Source organism: Phragmites australis, chromosome 5, assembly GCF_958298935.1.
Source record: "Phragmites australis chromosome 5, lpPhrAust1.1, whole genome shotgun sequence".
Taxonomy (NCBI): Eukaryota; Viridiplantae; Streptophyta; class Magnoliopsida; order Poales; family Poaceae; genus Phragmites; species Phragmites australis.
The window spans coordinates 14,769,758-14,786,186 of NC_084925.1; the positions used below are offsets into that span (position 1 = coordinate 14,769,758).

The 16,429-nt window shown below is 41.6% G+C and overlaps 1 pseudogene; it reads right to left on the reverse strand.

Annotated features, from left to right (window-relative positions):
• Positions 1-1,794: 1,794 nt before the first annotated feature.
• The window catches only part of LOC133917838 (uncharacterized), a 69,467-nt pseudogene continuing 54,832 nt past the window's right edge, over positions 1,795-16,429 (reverse strand).

The window sequence follows — 16,429 nt, forward strand, 5'->3', positions numbered from 1 at the left end:
AACCAATCTAAAGAGGTGCAAGTACCTACAATAGCAACGGATGAACGTTTACGAATTTAGCGAGTTCCACATTGTACCTTCTACGGATTAAAGAGACGCAATGGTAACGGTGTACACCTATGATTTGCCCAGGATGTTCGATGATCCTACATCGAGAAGATTGTGCCATCCCTGTACCACTACCTCTTCACTCCTCGGCCTTGCACGTGCCAAATTAAGGTTGTGGAGATCGGATCTGACTACAGCGGGCTTTCCTCGGGGTCATGGTGGCAGTCAAGCTTGGCACCACTGTTAGAAGGAGGGGTAGTGACACGGTGAGCAACACGGAGGTGGCTCAGTGGAAAGTCCATGCCTGTGATCGTTAGACATCATCAAGCGGTGAGCTCGTTCAGCTTCACCATGTAACGAAGAATGTGTCTTTGAAAACATAAAAATTATATGTGTAGATTTATCTTGAAAAATACTTTTATACTATTATATTTTTAGACTTCTAAAATAATTTTTTTAGAAACTATTGACAATCAAAATTTTAAAAATTTAATTAGATTTTAGTCAAAACATCGTATATTTAAAATCGGAAGAGTATCATTCGCTTGTTAGACCATCTCCCGCAGCTACTTTAAATTTTTATCGTCAAAAATACTATTACAGCATTCTCTATCACTATTACAGCATCCCTTATTTTTCATCTCCAGGAGCTACTCCACTTCTTACCTTCTACTCCTCTTTTTTCTCTCTTCAAACCCGCTGTCAGCCTCTGTAAACAGTATTGCTACAGTACCCGACGCGTTTTTCTGCTGCCGGGCCCACTGTGGTGTTGCTACCAGTGTGACTCACTGTCTGGCCTGTAGCACGAGATGAGGTAGCTGATGAAGTGTAATTTCTAGTGCTACAGTACTTTACACAGTACTGTAGCACGGCCTTACGTATGTGCTGGTTTGACACTGTCAGTTACCTCGTTTTCAGAGAAGCGTGTCGAGATCCTCTGGTCACCCTGTGCTCATGCAGCTTCTGTCGGGGAAGAAAAGGCCTCCTTGCGCTCAGGTTTTCTGGCTGGTATGTTTCGGTCAACATTCTCTGATACTAATAAATCTGCAGAACGAAGAATGTGCCTTTGAACTCTTACACGTGGCCATGCTTTTCTGGACGCTTCAGTCACACAGGCAGAGCAGCCAAGTCCAAGGTGGCGACATTATGTGCTCATGGTTTCGACCATCAAAGCTCAGTGACCAGTGTCACGCCTTTGACACATTCTAAGCAGTTCTCGTGGGCGCGATTCTTCTGAAAAGTAATGGATACTCGCTCTGTTCAATAAGCCTCCATGCTTCATGCATCCATCCATCCTGCTCCCATGATTCCAGTACAAATTATACTTCTGAAAGCTAGGGCTCCAGAGCACAACTAGGGAAGGAAGGACCGTGAGTCACACTGGTAGCAACACCACATGCTCAACATTTACATATATACTCGCTAAGTACCTATATTATGTAACTAAAACACGAACATTAAACGCAGTGACTATTTAATATGAAGATATTTTGAATATGAAGTTATGAATGCGCATGAGACTACTAATGAATAAATACTTTAAAAACGATCCTGTAGTTTAATTTAAGATGAGATCCAAAAAAAAAAATTATATGCTAATTTTCTTTCTAATTTATTTGTTTTCATTCGTAACCAGTAATAAGATAGGAAAGCTGAAGGGCAAGAGTTGATGATAAAACTAAGTAGATTTTTTAAATTTTAGAGATTTTTATATTAGATGAGAGAAAAATAAAAAAACGTGACACAAAAAACAACTAGTATTTTTATATAACAGAGATACATTGCATGACATCTTGGAAACAGGTAGCAAGTCAGGTCAGGGGCCAGCATGCATCGTAATGCTGTCCACAATGTCTCAGCAACCTTACAATAACAACGTAGATAAAAGTATGTACAGAAGCACATAAAGTAAGATCGATGTGCGGCAAAGCAACTACTAATCTGCGCTACAATACCCAGTGGACCATTATAGACACATCCAGATGCCTGTTCTTTCCTTCCTTTGTTGGACATAAGTTCAGGGCAGTTTTCTCTTTATTATCCATAGATATTTTTATAAATATATTTAAAAAAATTGGATGAATAGTCTATAACTAGTAATTATTTTTCCTTTTGCTTGTATATAAACTCTTTTTTAATAAAAAATTACAGTAGGAGCCACCCCTCTTGCTTCGGTTAAAAAAAACATTCGGATGCCTAGAACATTATGACTCTGTTTGGTAGAACATCGGGTTCAAAATTTATACAGGATTTAAAGTTTATAAAATAAAATAATATGATTTAAATATTTATTTTTAATCTAAAATAAGAACAAGATGTCTCCAAAAAAACTCTCTAACCGCCCATAGCTTCAACTTCAAAATTTTCTAGAGTTATGAATGATCAGCTCAAAAAATTAAGCTAAAGCTCTGTCATTCAGACCCCTCCATGGCAAGTGCCGAAGTGCCCAATCTCACTGGTACATCAGGTCCACAGCACTATCAATCTCTCCAGAAGGACACTTTTCTCTTAGTCTGCTTGAAGCCCTGTACATAACTTGTTAGTGTCAATGGTGCTAAAACAAGAAAAGAATTGTAAAATTTGATATCTGTGAATGTTTCGGTGTGGGGAATCATCACAAAGTCCTGCTCCAACCCAGTTTTATGTTCCAGTTGCTATCCTTCTAAAAAAATAATAAAAAACCTTTTTGGTGTATTATTACAGAATTCCACATGTGATTATTTACCTTGTGGTATCTCCCACATTTCTATACGCATTTGGAACATTCTAGTACAAACAAGGCAAACTCCCCCATCAAACAATTTTATTGTAACTTCAATTTCGTTATGAAAGTTGCAAACAAAATTGCTTATTACAACCAAGGCAAACTCCCTCATCAAAATAAATATGGTTCCAATCACATATGTTCCTAACATCTAAATATGAATTCTATATCTCTTTTTCTTTTTTTTCAAACAAAAACAAATGGATTAGAGCGGATGCAAACTGAAAATGTAAGACTGACATATCTTAAAATTGCTTGACTATTTATAGAAAGCTGGTCTACTAAGTCTTAAAATATATTCCAAATTCAAAATGTACAGTAAAACAATCTGATAAATCAAATGAAAAAACATAAAACGTGCCGTAAAAATTTATACCACCTGCGAAACATTTAAGATAATGAAGACAAATGGTAATCTAAATAAGCATACCTTTTTGATATCTGAATATAGATCTTCAAACCTTTTCTCTGTATCCTTTGCGAATGATCATATTCTGTTAATATTAGAGTTCATCTTCCCTCATTCATCAGTTATAATTTGAACCTACATAATGATCATGATATGATCAGAAAACCCAATAACTTTAGGGTAAAAAACCACAACATGGGTGAAATGAGAAAGTGGATGGCTGGAATGAGCTTACTGGGCTCTCGAAGTTTTGCGGCTGTTGCAAGGCCGAAGATGTAGAACCACAACGACGATATTTGATGAAGTCGTAGGCAGAGAGTGGTGGCAGTGCCCAAGAAAGCCAAGGGATTCATACTCCCCCTGACATACCTCAGAGTCAACAAGGCCTAGCAAGATCAAAGTTGTCGATGGAGTCTCGTGGCTCGGCGGAGTCTGTGGCGGCAGAGCCTGCCGAAGCTGAGCGGAGTTGGAGTCGACGAAGCCAAGGGAGTCATACTCCCGTGTCGAAGGAGCCGAGCAAAGTCAAAGTCGACGAAAATGAAGGAGCCGTACTCCCTCCGGCACGCTCTGTTGGCGACGAAGCCGAGTGGAGTCGATGTTGATGAAGCCCCGCAGAGTATTTGGCTAAGCTTGCCAGAGTCGAAGGCGTCATACCCCCGGGTGTACTTGGCGCCTTCAGAAGTACTTGACGAAGCGTGTTGGAGTCGAAGGTGAGCTGAACCTATTTACAAAGTCCCTCAGCCTGACGAAGTTGACAGGGAGCCGTGGTGGCGAGACTCGACGAAGTCGTAGATGAAGAGCTACGGCGATGCCCAACAAAACCAAGGGAGTCGTACTCTCATGGGTGTACTCCCTCATGCGTACTCCCTGGTTGACGAAGCTCATCGTAGTCGAAGGAGATCCACAACGATGAAATCCGAAGTTTGACTCCCTCCGGCCTACCCCAGTGTCGACGAGCCCTGGCGTTGTCGAAGTCGTGGATGAAGTCTCGTGGACCGACAATGTTGCAATTGTAAATCTGCTCGAAGTCCAAAGTGCTAAAGACGTGGTGAGCCAAAAGGCTGGAGCCAACATACGCGCTCGTTCAACAGTAGCTGTTAAATTCAAATAATGTCATAGGGTATGTTGTACTCCCTCTTTAACCGATGCTAGAGAACAGGCTGCTCATGCCCCCTCCCCCCCCCCTAAATTACGAAGTCGAGGGAGTCATACTACCCCAGTCACACTCCGGTGCTGATAAAACCTGTTCGAGGCAAAGTCATCGATGGAGGCAGAGTGGTCGACGGGTCCGAGGGCATCGACGGAGCCGACGGCATAAAATCGCCCGCTATCCAGTAGTGGCAGCGACGCTTGACTAAGCTGAGGGAGTTGTACTCCCTCAAGCATATCCTAGTGCCGATGAGGACCAAGCAGAGTCGTACTCCATGGTCGACAAAGCTGAACAGAGTCAGAGTCAACGAAGCCGGAAGGAGCTCGATATGCGGAGGCTAAATCTCGACGTGAGTCTAACGTCGAAGAGAGCCTCGATCCGCGGAGTCCGAACCTCGACGCGGAGAGTCTAATGTCGAAGTGTAGCTTGATCTATGGAAGACGAACCTCGACGCGGAGGTAGACCACCCGATTTTGTTTTGGTTCCATGTCGGTTCGCTACCGGATCCTTGTCTTTCTTGCGAGGTGGACGAAGCATATTGGACTCTAACCACAAGGAGTCCTTAAACTTTGGTCCGGTTTCGATGGCGAGTCCTTGGACTTTGGCCTTGAGGAGTCCTTAGACTGCTTGTCGGGGAGCCCTTAGGCTTCGGTGCTTATGCCATGCATGCCTATATTTACTATCCCAAACATGACACGACCATGAAATTCGTCATGAAAGTTGCAAAGCAAAGCTCAACTTGACAAAGAAGCTATGAAGCAACTATACACTAGTATAAACAAACATAAATGTTTACATCTACAATAACTTTTCCATTGTTTTTATGTAAAGAGAACAAATAAAGCTTGAAATCCTTGATTGTGCCATGATGGCCTTTCTAGAGTGGTGTGAATGAAGATACTAGAAATAAGATTAATATTTTCAACAAATGGTAGAACATATCAATAATAAATGTCAAGGTTGTATTAAAATTTACGTGTATGGAGTTTTGAAGGCTAGTATTATGAAGATAGCTCTGAAGGCCGTAATTTTCTTTAGGTTCTTCAAAGTTTTGAAGGCTAATGGGTCTTGAGGTACAACATGCACGAGGCAATTCCTTAGCCTCTTCGACAGTTGTTCACACCAAGCAAGTTCCTTACATTACGGTGGAATACACGTTGTTATGTTTCCCAGTCCGATTTTCTCCTAATAAAAGCACCTTCAAGAAAAATATGTTGTATTGGTTCTAGGAAAAGGAGCGACTGTGCATTTGCCATGTAAAGGTGTGCAATCGGTTAACTGCCACCTCAATCTAGCTAATTGCTTGCATGCTATTGGACAAGAGGGAAAGAATTTCTCTACTATATAAAACACGAGTTAGTTCCCGCGTCATCACTTCCCGTGCTCTCTCCTCATATAATAAAAACCCCTAAAATTCAAACAATTTACCCACCTTTTCCATTCGACCTCATCCTTGAGCATCCCCGCCTCGTTCTTGACTATAGATATGGGACCCGTTTTACTAATAAAAATAAATGAAGAAATTAAGAGAAAAATTAGTTGATAATCTCCTCCTTTTTTGAATCCTATCTGAAATCAAACTACGGCATCGCTCCCGACATACTCGTTTGGCGACGTTCTCAAGACGTATCCATATCTCTGTACCTTGAGTTTATGCTTGATGTTACCGCATCCAATGTTTATATTTTTGTTGTAACGTATGAACACTTTGCTAGTATTTATTACGACCGACACCAATTTTCAATAGTGCCTAAAATACCCTTATCTCCTATTCATCATGACCGGTAGCCACGACGATCCCGTGGTAGCCATTGCGACAAGAAGAAGCAGGATGGTGACTTCATGCTCTACCCCACAACCACTGCGCTCGCACTACCGTGTGACTATCATAGAGGTTGGTGGCGGATGGCGCATGAATGTGGCCAACTGGTCACTGACAAGTACAATCCAGAGAGTTGGCTCACACATGCTCAATAAAATGCCTCAGTGGTACAATTTTACCTTATTAACCTTTTGGTGGCAAGTCAAATTGGTAATTTGGTTTCAATCAAGCCTGTTTACCCGTGTCAGATTAGCAAAATAGAGAAGAGCTATTTCTCTCGTTTGCAGTGACATATGAAGCTGGCGCTCTTATGGTGATAAATGTACAAACAGAGAAACCCTAATGTATATGCAATTGTTTCATGAAATTTTGTGCCCTTTTTCTTTAATAAATTTAACCTAATTTATATGCAATTGTTTGGTGAAATTTTGTGCCCCTTTTCGTTAATAAATTTAATCAATTAGAATTTTAGTCCTTGATCTTGAGTTCCATTTGTTGGTTATTTTTTGAGATCGCTTCATGGTGATATGTTTGTAATTTGTATTCAGGGGAAACATTTACTGAACCCTATTTGCCCCCATGTTAACTAGTTTGTATAATTCAAATTTTAAATTGTACTATCAGACAAAAATATTCATAAAACTTACACAAAAAGAAATAGCAGAAAAAAAAAGGTCATGCGACTTATGAATTACTTAAGACAACCAAAAACTAAAATAACCTAGTAGAGAAAGGTACCTTCTTAATATCTGAATGCATAGCTTCAACCTTTTCTGTTGTATTCTTTGCCAATGACCATACATTGTAAATATCAGAGTTCATCTTTCTTGATCCATCCTTTAGAACTTGAACCTATTTCATAAATGATAATTCAATGAGATGAACTGCTAAAATAGCTTTCAGAAAGGAAGCCCAATAGCACATAAATAACAAGCACCAATAGTTTAATACAAGAGGAGAATGTTCAACTGAAATAATATTTGCTTTGCCAGACATAACAGGGAAATATAAGACAGGTGCAAAAACAAATATACGAAACTAAGCAAGCTATTGCAACGAAAGCCCACTGACACCAGAAAAATATAGACACCACCAGTACTCCACCCGTACTCGTGTAATGTGTTTGCAGGTTTTGTAAATAACACCGATGAAAAATTAGACATTCATAACTGTAGCATGGTGACCTACACAAAGTTGTATCAATGAAGAAAATGAAAATCAAACAACATTCTAAATAGTGGCAATGCATATCATACAAAAATATCAAAAGTGTTCAGCATTATAAGGCATATGAGAAGATTGAAGTGTTTTGATCCTCTAGACAAGACAAACAGAGTTTTCACAACTAATATTTTGAATATTTCAGGTGATATATTCAGAAACTATGCGTGCCATTTGGGAAGATGTGCAGAAGACAATTTTTTTTTTTGACTTCTTAGGTGTTAGGAATAGCAATTTGTATTCAATGATAGCCCAAATGGGACAATATATAGAGTACATGGGACAATATAGAAAAATGACACTAATAACATATACGTAAAGGGTAAGGACTCTATATCCCTAACACCCCTCCACAAATGCAAGATATATGCAATAACGTTGCATTTGAAAGAGTGGACAACTAATACATCCAAAATCTGTCTCTTCAAAGCTGACTTAGAATGGAGCATTGGTAACCTTGTCGAATCAAACCGAAGAAGTGCAAAACAAAGCACATGAGTAGAGTCGTGATGATGACAACAAATGATGTTGGTCAAGAATCGCAACAAAACGATGACGAGTAGCAAGACGACAAACGAAATTGCCACTATAGCTACGGAAACACTAAGATAACAAAAGAATGCCCTGGATCAAGAATTGTAAACAAAGTAATGACGAGTAGCAAGACAACAAATGAAATTGTCACCAAAGCTACAGAAAAACCTAGATGGCACTGTTGCATCAATAATGATGGGAAAAGATTAGCTAAACAAAGACAAAATTTAGCTAACCACAAAGAAATAAACTGATTGACGAAAGAATGTGGACTCACGTCATAGATGAACTAAAAGAGGCTGAGACTTGGGTGGATGCAACAGAAAACAAAGACTAAAGCTAGAAGAAAATGAAGCAAGCAGTAGTAGGCACCGAGGATACCAACACCCATACCAAAGTCCAATGAACTAGCAAGACTAAGCCCAAGCATCAGAAGCCCAACCATCGCCAAAGGCAACCCATAGCAGTTGTATGGCAAAGAGATGCGGCGATAGCTACAAGGTGATGACGAACCGATGGCAACACAGAGCAGGGCAACAATGGAGAACAATCGACCATAGCTTGTGCAGATCGAGGTCCCCTGGCGGATATGCGGCCTCAGATCGTGGTCGTCTAATCGGGCGGTGGTGGAGCAGCGGTGAGAGAAGACCGAAGACATAGGACAGCGAGCCCGGGCAAGGGAACGGCTCAACGAGCCCAATCCAGCAGGGGAGCAACGGAATCGGGCGGGCAGAGCAAGAGACAACTAGCCGGCGAAGAGAAGAAGTCAGTGGCAGTGTGCTCAATGGCGTGCGATGAATCCCCTTGGAGTTGATTCAGATGATGAGCCGCTCAACGACGATGGGCCTCATGACGGCGAAGAGGATGACCTAGCGGCGGTGGCAAGATGAGCTGCGACGACAGCCTGCAGGATCCATGATCCGTCGCAGAAGACACCCCGGCAGCGGATCTTGGCGACGATCAAAATTGGGGCAGCGCCAGATTGGATTTGGTGACGCACTGTGGATGGGGCGATGGATTCAGCTAGGGGTAACGGGGAGAGCCCCGGCTAGTGGCAGGCAGATAGGTCCCTTGGCGACGCAACTTGATGGAGGAAGAAACGACGAGCAATGGCGAGGCTAGACATAGCCCCGAAATGCGAGATCCCACGACAGCACCGAAGCTTGGCGAAGCCCTGATAGTGGGAGCGCAAGGCAGTGTCAACTCTGAGAGGCCCTGGCGACGGTGCAACTGAAGGGAAAGAGCAGAGTGAATTCAGCGAAGAAGAATACTCCAAGTTGCACCAGTCGATCTTCACAAGACATCGACTGACGAGATTGACGAATTGGGTGGGAAGCCGGCCGGCGAGAGGAAGAAGCCGACATGCAGTAGAGAGAGAAGGCAGCAGGGAGAGAAACCGACAGGCAGGTGGGCTAGATTGGGATGAGTTGTGGCGCCCCAAAAGAAAATCTAGCTCTAATATCATGTTAAGAATACCAACTTGTATTCAATGATATTGAGTACAGGAAAAGGACTCTAATAATGTATACGTAAAGGATAATGACTCTATATTCCTAACACTTGGTAGTTGTTTGTCCAAACTAAGTAGTCCTATTTCAGTAGGAAAATCCAAAAATATACACAGCTATTCAATGCTTTTCTAAGTGAGAAGGGCACCTCATTTTCCATTGCCTTGATACTGTTATCAGAATATGAGCGGCATAATGATTCCTGCATGACGAAAAGGTACAAAATATCATCACATGCTAGGCAAAAACCTTTGTTTTTCTTTTGAGAATACAAATGGCATATGCTATGTAAGGAGTAGGATAGTTATATTCTAGACATGACATAGTAATAAGCAGAACCAATAGAAAGCTTGGTAAATCAGATCCAACTTCATGGTCCATTAATTGAACAAAGTTTTAAGGACTAGACCAAACAAAAGCATGTGCTAAAAAGATGAGTGCATTGCTAGTCAACGAATTTCAGTACACTGTGGAAATAACACTCACATTGCATTGTAAGGGTACCGGAGACCACACTATGTACAGATCACAGAACCCCTTCAAAAATTAAAAAGTATAGATGACAGACAAGGGTTTCATACTACTTAAACGTGCACTGGAAGCATCACGAATTTACCTAACAAAGAAGGTAACATTTTTATTTCTGACAGGTCCTTGCATGGGGCTAGTACATGTCCGGACACATTATCGATTTCCTCTACCATAAAAGCCCAATTTCCAATCAATACGTCACAATGGATGGAGCATCCAAATTTTACTTGGAAAACTCCCACCGTCCCACATTCCCATCAATATCATCTCTTCACTGTCCCACTACTTGGCAGCAGCAGGAAGGACAGCATATTATACTTTCTTGAAGCTGTAGCAACATCGCTAAGCACATTGTACCCACTTCGCCTCAATTAATCTCTCAGATGATGGAACCATCCTATTATTTATCCAATTATCTGTACCTACCTTCACCAAGGTTCAAGCTTGGAGGTTGGCATGATAGGTTCTGCTCTGGTATATGTATGAGCTATAGCCATAGAAGAAACACATAATATTCATTCATTTATATTTATTTATACTGGTAATGCAATTTGTGCAATTGGGACAGAGAGTAATGCTGGACGAACAAACCAACTCCTGCGATTGAAAATTTGAAATGGTAATATGAAACGAACCAAGTCACCAGATGCATAGTGCATAACTTGATGTTTTCTTGCTCATTGAGCAGAGACTGCCCCATCGCTCCTGCTCCAAAGCATCACCTTTCTCATCCAACACTTCCAGATTGTTATCCCAGAGAGATTCTACATGCATAATTCAAGAGTTATCAGCATAAAAAGCAAAAATACAAGAGATACCATTAACTTCATAGGGCAAGTAGAATACAATACGAAGCAAGAAGTCCGAAGGCTAAATCAATCACACGACTAGAGCGCAGGTAAACCAGCGCATGCTCTGACAGGATTAGCCCTAACAGGACATGGAGCAACAAATCTCCGACGTACCAAGCCGGGCGAGCTGGAGCTTGAGCTGCTCGACCTCCGATCGCAGCTCCTCGCGGAATACGCCCTCGTCGTGCCCGCCATTTGCGACGGCGACCAGGGCGGCGCACTCCCTCGCGTGGTTGCTCCGGAGGGCGAAGACGGCGCTGTAGCCGCGCGCATAGACCAGGCGGAAGGCGAGGGAGACGAGGCGGAGCAGGAGGAGGACGGCGACGACGACGGCGAGGATCGCCGCGTCGACTGTTATGGCCGTCCTTGCACGGGAAAGAGTCCCATCCCCTGCTGCAAAAGGGAGATCCTATAGGCCGGCTGACCGAGCCGAAACACAAGGCCGTCAGCCCATTAGGGCCCCTGAAATTAGTTTTCTGTTTTCTATTTTTTTCTTTGTTTTTCTTTTCGAGTTTTTTTTATTCCAAGTATAGTTCAATCCTTGTGATTTATGTCTGTAATTTTTGGTCTTTTACACGCACTGAACAGTTCAAAAGACAAATTAAACAATATGTCAAACCTAATTCAACATTAAAGAAACAAATCCAACAATTTGTGAAACCTAATCTAGCAATTGTGAAGAGCTAATTCAACATTTTGAAAAGTCCTGTAACAATCTGTGAGATATATTTTAACAATTTATGAGATATATTTCAAAATAAAATTTCTGAAAGAACGGCACGAGGTCTGCGGATTTTATATTAGAATAAGAGAGTTAATCCAGTTTATAAGAAAAATTAGACTCAAAAACCTTATAACTGCACATTTAATTAGAGGAAAAACCACCTAAAACCCCAAAACAACATGTGATGGAACAAAAAAAATAACACGGCTCGTACACCCCTCAAAATACAGCTAAAAAAACAGAGTCCAAAACAGGTCATCATTGCCGAGCTTGCTGCTCCAGCGACAAACAGCTCTGACTTCTCACAGAGAACCACATCCACGACCTTGATGTCATCACGTCTACGTCCAGATCCACCACTAGCACCATAAGAAGGAGCCATGCCTAGTATCATCGTTGCTGAGTTCCGTCGAGCCCTATTAATACGGTATCTCTGACTCCACCACACCACATTCCTCTCAGTGTATCAGCTATCTACCATAACACAAAGCAAAAATAGCAAGAAGTTGCATCTCCATTGACAACTCCAAAGCCTCTATCGAGGGGTGGTGTGGCGAAAGCCGTCGCGGATGAGACCAGTGCTACATCCCAACCAGCGATCACCACGGATCGGAGATGGACCTCCTAGGCGACGCCTCTAAGGAGGACGTGATATGCAAGAACACTATCGTCATCTCAAAGCCAGACTGGGTTTTCACCCGGAGAGTCCTACAAGGGTGTTGGGGGAGAGAGTCACCATGACAATACCTTCAGGGAGGAGAACGATGCCATTGGGCATTGCTGTTGTCGGCACCAGACAACCAGTCAGGCTAGGCTTTTCACATGTGACTCCACGCACCCCACTCACCACGCAACAGAGCAGTTGCCAAGGTAGCCGCCCACACAGTTGTGGCCGACACCTCACGCACACGCCATCCACAAGACCATCACCGGCAACTGGACTCCCCGTTGGCTGGAACTGGAGGTATGCGGTTTTCAATAACATATTTAACATTTTGCATGCGGTTTGTTGAAATAGTGTTTCAAAAATGTTAAAATAGTACATTCAAATTGTTGAATTTAATTTTTAAAAAATATTCATATTAATTCTTGTTTTGTTTCATTAATCACGAACGGAACGACGGTGGTAACGGTTTTTAAAACAGGCTCCTTATTTGAGAGAAAAATGAGTTTAAAGTCATCCTACCAACTCGCACCACCTGCACCTATTGGCCAATCCGAGGTTATCAGGTATGTGACCGGCCTTAGGCCCAAGTCAGATGACCGATGCATAGGAAGGCTCTGCTACAAATGGCTTTTGTGGGCCGTAGCCCAAGTATACGGCTGAGTTTTTTTGTTAAGGATTAATTTTTTTTTCTAGGGTGAATTAATATTTCTGGAGGACTAGTGGGTATTTTTTGACGCACGTGTATCCAAGTAGGGGAAATTTTGACCCCAATTTTGCTTTTGCTAGTAAAGTCAATTATGTAAATATTTATTTAAAGTAATGGTACATGGTTATTAATTATGAGTATAAAAGTAGAGGACATGAGATTTTATATAGGCTCATGTCTTCTTAAGACAATAATCTTATGCCATGCTTTATCTTAATTAATTTTAAAAAGATAATAATAATAAGGATGTGTCTAGATCTAATCATAAGGAACTCAACGAGTTCTTTCGTATTGTAAATCCTAAAGCTATTTATCAGATGAATCTCGTTATGATACAACTTTGTTGTGGATTTTAATGGGCTGTTTCTACTCCTATCTGACTAGCCTTGGGATCTCTTTGTTTGAGTTTCTGCTTTTAGGTTTTTTTTGAAAAGCTATACTTTTGGTTTATCTGAAAAGCTGCTTTTAGAAATAGGTTATTGATTTTTACAATAAATTTTTAGTTTCTTAGCACATAGCTTATCAGAAAAACAACTCTCAGCAAGCTTCTCAGCTTTAGTTCATTTTTCTTAAAAGTAGGCTTCTAGCTTCTCTATAAGTCACTTCTCTAAAACTTCGTTTGTTTTAGCTTCTGGCTTCTGGCAGCAACAAAAGCAGAACCAAAAGCAAGAAACAAACATAGCCTTATTTTATATTGTTTGTCTGACTTCTCATTTGGATTCCAATTGTTTAGCCTGGAATCTCATTAGCCTCCCCTTCTTTTATAATTGGGTCAAGAAAAAAACATACCATACTCAAAATTTTCGAGGTGTAGTCTTTCCAGATTGTATTACTTCTAAAAATCTGAAAAACTCCTTCCTAATCTGAGAATGGTTTTCATGTAAAATACAAAGAACTACGTGGAATATCGACATATACCTTGTTTAAGTCATGGTGGTTATGAAACCTACCGTATCGGGTTAACGATATTTATACAATGGATACCCGTTCTAAGGATATACCGAATTGCTATTAAATATATATAATTACTAATTATTTATTCCTCATTAGCTGACCCCTTAACTATGCTTAGAAGAGGGCAACTAGATTATATGTTGTTGAGAATATGACCATACTAGAACTCGCTTAGTCGAAAATAGTCCTTGATAAGAAATGGTCTTCCAAATCGGGAATTATCGCCGACTGAATACAAGCTTTTCTAGCCGAGGAGTTCCTCCAACCAAATAGAGTTCTACTCATAGAGGCTTACCTAGTCTAGAATTACTTCTGACCGCAGATGCTTAAATGTCATCTTCTCTTTTTGTATGTCCTCACTTAATATCGCATTAAATATGCATGATTCCTGAGGGGACTTGAACCAATCATGATGTCTGAAAAAGTGCTTTGAAATTTGAAACACCAATGATGTCATTAACCGAGAGCGATAATGTTGATGTTCATCATGAAACAGTTTCCAAACCTCCTTCCCTTATAAATAGGAAATGATACATATGTTATCTTCATCCCACTCTCGCATTCCCAAACCCTTTGCCTTAGAGCGAAAACTTTTTCCCATTCTTCAACCTCCACCCCAAATCTCAAATGGCATCATCTAGCAGCTTGTGGGTGACCTCGGAGATGTCAAATGCTTGCATCAGGAAGTTGGAGAAGAAAGAGATGATCACTCCTAGAAGTTTGATCCCATGGAAGCCAGCGGAGGAGGAACAACTTCTGAGCCTGAACACAAGAGAAATCGTGGTGTTCGAGGCCTTCTTCTAATGTGGCTTTCATGTCTCCGCCTCGGATTTCTTCAAGGAAATTATTTCCTTCTATGGCATTGAGATTGTCAACCTTAACCCGAGCTCCATCACCATATCTCTATGAAGCTTTTGCATGGGTGAAGCTGACTGTGCCTCTCTTCCGATAGATACCTCTACCAGTTGAAACATTTTCTAGCTAGTGGAGTACTGGGTTCTACCAGTTTCAACCTTCTCTAAGGTCTCACCAGTAAATACATTGATATCTTCATGAAGTCATTGTAGTCGAGGTGGCACAAGCAGTTGTTCTACTATGAATGCCCTGCTCTGGGCAACCTCGAGTAGTGGAGCGTCTGGGCGAATCCATGTCCTTGCTAGCAAGATCTTCTGGAGGTGAGCTAGCAACTTCAGATGTTCATCGGCCTGGAATGCGACATTTGATTTCATCTAACATTACATTAGTCCGTTGAAGTCTTGGGTACATCCAACATGGATGCACTAGGGATTCTAACATGTGACTAGGGATAGTGACTAAGGTAAATTTGTTGTATTTATGTTCTTTTCCTATATAAACTTGCAAAATTGAAGTGTACTTATCTTTTTGCAGTGTTGACTTGGCAGGTGTGAAGAGGAGAGTGAAGTTTCTCCTTGACAAGGCCCTGGCAGACATTCTAGAGGATTTCTCGAGTGCCCTATGTGATCTGCCACCCGAAGTAAGGGTGATGGAAATTTGAGTAATTGTTCTTTCATTTCTCAAATTTTCTCCCTCACCTTTTGAGTCATAACTCCTTTTTAGTCATTGCAGCTTCTTCCCCGCATTGACTCGGGTTCGGGAGATGGCCCAAAAAGGTCCTTTGACTAGGGAACCAGTGGCTAGGGGAGAACGAGTATATGTCTCCCTTAACCTAATGTTGTCCAGCCTTGGCTTGAGCCTAGAAAAGGGCATGAATCATAGAGGAAGACTCAGGGATGTGCCTGTACTCATCATATTTGATCCATCCCCTACTCCAAGCAGGGGAAACCTGCTTGAGGTAATCCTCAATCCTGAGTCTCACACATTTGAAGTCTATCCTCATCTTATAAAAAGGATTTAATGACTCAAGTGGTCCTCAATGATAATGCAAATCCAAAAGGACTCGAGCATGCCTCAGATAAAAGTCTCAGGTGAAGTAGAGGATGCTCTAGCCCCAGCACCAATGTCTTCAATTCAGGAGTCACCAGAGGGAAGGCCAGAGTCAAGGGACATCGCTTCGACGATCTCTACTACAAGTCTATAAATTCACCCACCGACTTGGGAACTCCTACCCTAAAGGTGAGGGTGAAACCCTCCCTTAGGTTCAAGATCAAATGCTCGAGGTAAGTTTCATACCTCGTTTGTAGCTCAAATATTTCTTCTTTTCTATATTCTCATTGATATTTTCTTGTCAGCCATGTGGCTCCAAGCTCAGGGGACATCACTCAAGGTGACATAAAGGCATTGTAGCCCATCGCTTGCTTCCAATGTCACTTGTTGCAACCTTGATGGTTCTTGTACCTGAGCCTGTGGAAGTCCTCTCAAGAGCAGTAGAAGAAGTTGCGCTAATCATCTCCAAGAGAGATGTGGTGATGACTATGGTTGGGATCCCCACAGGTCCATCAATGATTGGTGGTGAGCCCAATGTTGGCTCATTCGGGGGATTGCCATTGTTGAGTTGGTTGGAGATCATCAAGCAATCAAGTTTGATTCCCTTGCCAACTCTTCAAGAGGACATAGCTTTG